Source organism: Pinus tabuliformis, chromosome 8 (assembly GCF_031772625.1).
Source record: "Pinus tabuliformis cultivar Carrire ecotype Pingquan chromosome 8, CPIR1, whole genome shotgun sequence".
Classification (NCBI taxonomy): domain Eukaryota; kingdom Viridiplantae; phylum Streptophyta; class Pinopsida; order Pinales; family Pinaceae; genus Pinus; species Pinus tabuliformis.
Genome location: NC_142294.1, coordinates 921,007,603 through 921,013,602, shown reverse-complemented (window position 1 = coordinate 921,013,602; position 6,000 = coordinate 921,007,603).

Sequence of the window (6,000 nt, the reverse complement as noted above, 5' to 3'; positions counted from 1 at the left end):
GTGCTCGGTAATCTATGCACATTCTCCATGAGCCATATTTCTTTCTCACCAAAAGGATTGGTGATCCACATGGTGATGTGCTAGGCCTGATGAAGCCCTTATCGAGCAACTCCTACACATGCTTCTTGATTTCAGCATTCTCTAAATCAGACAACCTGTACATCCCGATGTTAGGCAATGGAACATCTTGCTGCAAAATAATATCATGTACTATTTCCTTTTTGGGTGGCAGACCTTTAGGTTCTTGAAACAAGACATCATACTCTGAAACAACCTTTTCTATATCAGCTTGCTGTTCAAGATTACAGCCCTCAAATACATTGGTTTTATCAAGTTTCTTTTCCTTTAAAACCATCAGTAAGAATTGTTTGCATGAATTAATCATTCTTTTCATCTGTCCTGAGTTTATGAGAGTATAATTATTCTTGAGCTTATGAGCTCTTACAAAGTATTCGATTCCATCTTTAACCAGTAGATACTTGTTCTCAGCTCTATAGAAATTAGCCTTTCTATCATACAAGTAAGGACTTCCTAAAACAATTCCACATATATACAAAGGAATTATGTCTAACTCAACCTCATCTACAAATGCTGACCCAAAAGAAAACTTGAGTTTGCACTGTCTAGTCACTTGTAGTTGTGCTTTATCATTCAACCATCCTAATGGGTATGGTTTCTTGTGAGGTGTAGTTGCTAATCCCAATTTCTTTACAATTGCTTCAAAAGTCAAATTTACTTGAGAGCCACTATCAAACAAAGTATCAATCTTTTGATTTTTGGAAATAACTTGAATATGGAAAAGCTCATGTCTTTTTCTCTCATTTTCTTCATCAATAACAGATTGAGCAGAATTAGTAGTAGATGCTTTAGACTTCTTACCTTTTATACCTGTGGCTAGTATAGTTGTTCCATCTCCCAAGTCTGACCCCAAATCTCTTTGAATAGCTGTAGTTGTCTTCTTCTTCTTGCCCTTGGACTTCTTAGGTCTCAGCTCTAGATGCAGAATCCAACAATTCTCATCATCATGCCCCTCATTTTTACAGTGAGTGCATGAAGCTTTGGCTTTTTGTACAGTGTTAGCCTTCCTTGTTTTCCAATTCTGTTTTCTTTTCTCCTCTCTCTTGCTTACAGTGGGTTGGGATGGTCCCCCAACTTCTGGATTTCCATCTTTCCTCTAATCTCTAGATGAGTAGCTTGTACAGATACCTCATCTATACTAGTGGGATTAAACATGATGATGGTATGCCTCATATAGTTGTGTAGACCACCAATGTACTTCAAAAGAGTCTCTAGTGAGTCTAGTGAGATACCCAAAGTCAATGCTCTCTTTCTGAACTCTTGAGTATACCCTTGTACACTTTGCCCCTTCAACTGCCGAAGAGTTTGCCAAATCATCATGGCTTGTTGCATGTAGGCCAATGGATAGAACTGCTTTTTGATTGCAGAAACAAAGTCACTCCAAATAGAGATGGTCTTGCCATGTCTTTTCATGTCAGCTTGGGTTCTACCTTCCCACCAAACCAAGGCAGTGCCTCCTAGGTGTAGGCTTGCGAGATGAATCTTACTCTTGTCTGAGTTTATGTTCTGTACCCTGCACTACACATCAATTTGTCTAATCCAATTGTCCAATTTTTCAGCATTTAGCTCTCCATAATATATAGGCAAATCAAATTTAACATCTAACTTAATCAAAGATGCTTTCTTATTATGTAAAGGGCTATTACGAGGTGTGAGAAAGTTTTCCTCTTTCCCCTTTCCTTTGGAGTTGTCATGGAAGTGAGACTCATCTTCTTCTTTCTCTTGCTTAGAGACTGATGCATCTTCCACCTTTTGCTTTCTAAAGTCTCTGTACATTTCTTCAACCATAGACTTTATAGCTAGGAAACTCTCTATGAATTGAGGGTCTAGCCCCATAGAACTTTCTTCTGACATGGTCTTTCAAGGATAGACTCTCCCAATTTCAGGATTAGTTTCCACCAACTCTCCTTCTCCTAAGTGAGCTTTGATCTTGTGAGCATTTATAGCTATACCAACAGAAGCTTGTCTAACCTTACAGCCCGCAGCTCTGATACCATTTGATATGATATTCACCCTATGAGTGACATCAGTTGAAGATTTATTAAACTAAGGTATTATAGACTCATGTGCTAGTGTGTGTGTTCTGTGTTATTGAAACAACAGATCGATCAGATTGCCAATACACAGACAAATAAAATGGAAAGACAATAGAGAAATACAGTGAGCAATCATAAAGACACAAGAAATTTTAATAAGGAGTTCACCCTATTCTCCAGGGCTACGTCTCTGGTCCAGCTTCAGTGGTGGCCTTATTTTATTGTGTCTTTAAGCAGAGAAATTACAATATAGGGAAATTCTCTTGAAGCAGATTTTGCTTGGCCGGGTGGTTCTTGGATTCCCCCAGCCACTTGGAGTACACAGACTCTTCTTCTTCCTACCATCTCTGTGACCTTTTGGTCTACAGTGGAAAGAGCCAAATGTGATGCTCAGTCCGGACAGATTCCTCTATGGGAAGGTTTGAATCTTCAAGCTCTCTGGTGCTCGATGCCGCCTATGGTCAGCTCGGCCCTCTGTCTCTTCTGCTTAGCTTTACTGTTCTCTGTGTTCAGTCCTCTCAGGGTTCACTGTTCACTTCTTCGACTCCTGACTTCTGTCTCTTCTTTGACTGATTCGACTGTCTCTATTCATGGCTTTAGCCATTCGATCCCTATGCTTGCTCGGTTCCTCTTTCGCCTATGGTGATTCACCTTCTGCGGCTGCGCTTGGAGTTCCCTATGTTCGGCATCATCATGAATGCTCAGGGAGTGGCCACTTGTCCTCCTCTAAATGGCGCTAGCATGCTTCGTCGGTTCGTTTCTTCAGTTATGCCATGGATGCGTTCTTCCTCCACCATGGCAGCCAAACAAATTCCAAATCTCTTCAAACGTAGCTTAATTCCCTGTCGATTCCGCTTCTTTCCATCAGGTGCAATCTCAACCATCCGATCTGAGCCCTCCAAATTCGACGTCATACGCACGTTTCGCGCGGTTGACTTGCTCGACCGATAGCACGTGATCAACGGCGATTTTCTCTCACCTCCACCTGCCACGCATCGATCAGTGTATGGAATCACTCCGCTCCTATCCAAAACCTCTTACCGTTCATGGGCACCCCAATCAATACCGCCGGTCTTCCAGCGCGCGGGTCCCGCCTTCGTACGTTAGCGTTTTTTGCTTTTTTCTGCCCGTGGTTTCCTGGCTCCCGATGTGACCGAGTGCTCGGGCTTCCCCTTCAGGGCCCTGTTTGCTTAGCGACGTGTGATTAATCGCGCATCAAAACCTCGTCCTTTTCCCATTCCAGGGCTCCCAGGGGCTACTTTGGCCTCCTGTGCAGTCTCCATGGGCCTTGGTCAGCGCACTTTGATGGAGGTCCTCGTCGTTCCATGTTGGCTGCCATGGCCACTAATTCAGGGTGTTTTTGATACTGTTTTGGATTTTTTTAGAGATTTGTTCTACCTGATTCAGTCATGGTTCTCGACAGTCTTTCTATGGATCCAATTCGAATTCTGTACAGTCCTTGACTAGTGCTGCTTCCGCCCATCGTGTGAGATATTATGTAGCCATTATGATGTACCTCGTGTGTGAATGTTGTGCTGGTGGTGTTATAGGGCCAATGAAGTCTATCACCCACTTCTTGAAAATATGTACTGTGTGAACTGGGTTTAAAGGCAGTTCATCTCAACGTGATGGCTTTCCAACTCTCTGACAAACATCACAACTTTTAGCGTATTCCTTAGAATCCTTGTGGATGGTTGGCCACCACAATCCTGCGTGCAGTATTTTCCTTGCGGTGGCTTTCCCTCTGACATGGCCTCCCACAACTCCAATGTGACACTCCTAGAGCACTTCTTCCCTTTCATGTTGAAGTATACAACATCTCAGAATTTGATCAAGGCCCATCTTGTAGAGATGTCGTGCGATTTTTTGATAATACGCATGTCGCTTCTGTGCTGACGTGTACCCCTCCGGGCAGTACCCTGTCGTTAGTAGCCCAACAATTTCTTCTAAGTAGTCCGGAATTGCCTCTATTCTAAATAAGTCAACATCCAATAATTGATCATCTAATGGCCCTTCATTCTCTCCTGACTCCAGTCTTGACAGATGATCTGGCCCCACATTTAGCCTTCCTGGTTTTATGACTACCTCGAACGTGAATTCTTGGAAGAGTAGTAACCAACGACATATTCTGCCTTCCAATACTAGTTTGTTCACCAAGTATTTCAGTGTTGAGTGGTCTGTGAAGAATTTGAATGGCGCTCCCAGCAAGTAATGCCTGAATTTTTGTAGAGAGTAAACCATGGCCAGTGCTTCTCTCTCTGTTGTCGTATAGTTTCTTTCTGTTGTTGATAATTTCCTGCTGGCAAAGTACATTGGGTGATCCATATTTCTCTCTCGGTTGCACCAGTACTACTCCTAGTGTGATCCCTGATGCATCGATATGTACATGAAATGTCTTATTCAAGTATGGGTATATAAGGATAGCAGCGAGTACTGATTTTTCTTTCAACTTATTCAGTGTTGCTTGGCAGGCCTCCGACCAAGTGAATGCTTTTGTCTTTTTCAGTAACTTCTCCATAAGGGCTGTAATTGATGCATAGTTCCTAATAAATCATCGATAATAACTTGTATGGTCTAGGGTGGACTGCAACTACTTTACATTATGTGGGGGTTCCATGTTAATGATTATCGCAACCTTTGCAAGATCTACACCCACTCCGTCTTTGCAAACAATATGGCCCAATAAGGTTCTGAATGGAACTGGAAAGATGCATTATTTTAGATTCAAAGAAATTTGTAACTGTTTGCATCTCTCAAACATGACCCTTAATAAGCTTGTGTGTTTTTCAGTAAACTATACATTGTCTAGTCATCCATGTATACCTCCAAGAACCTGTGAATATAGTCTCTAAATGCAGCTATAACGATCCTTGAGAAAACAACTAGTGCATTCTTCAACCCGAATGGCATTACGTGATAAGCATATGACCCCCATTCTATTGTGAATGTTGTCTTCCTTTGCTATTCGAACCTGATGATAGCCTGAAAATCCATCAGTGAAGGAATACGCTTCATTCCCCGCTACATTGTCCAGAACCTCATCACTAAACGGTGTTGGGAAGGGATCATGCACACATGCATTGTTCAGACTTTGGTAATCGACATAGACTCTGATCTCCGTCACGTCTTTCTTGTTTTGTATAATGATTGGACTAATCCATTCCGCTTTGTCCACCAGGAATATAAGTCTGGATTCTAGCATTTTTTCAATCTCCCTCTTGACCTTTTCTTTCACTCTTGGGTTTAGCCTGTATGGTCTGTGCTTTACTGGATGGGCATCTAGTTTTAGCACAATCTTCATCTCTCCTATGTCCCCTTTTATCCCTTTTAGCTCAGCTACTGAGGTTGGAAATAAGTCTTGATATTCCCGTAGCAGATTGAAGATCTCCCTTGTTGTTTGCTCGTCCCAATAATCTCCGATGGATGCCATCTTGGGTTTATCATCTGAGCCGATGTTATGCTTCTGCAGTTTCATCAGGAGCAGATGTGCGGCCTCTCCTGTGGGACTTTCTTGAATATCCCTTTCTCCTTCTGTTTCCTGAAAGGTCAGGTGTCTTAATCCTTCTAGACCATCCTCATCTGGTTCTGCGTCTACTTTGTCGCAAGACATATATTCTGGATAACCTGCTTCATAAAAATACTGTAGAAATTTCTCATCAATGCAACCTTCCCATAATTGTCCTAGAGTGAACAGGATCCTTTTGATGGCATATAAGGTTTCAGTCATGCGTTAATCAACATCTTTGAACAAGAAGCTGCTGCTGAACTGGCTAGCCATGATATCCCAATCCATTGTCTGTCTATGAATTTCCTCTTGTATGTACCATGCTTGCAGGATTGTACCTAGAGTGTGTATAAATAAATGCACCCAAAGTTCCTTTGGTAC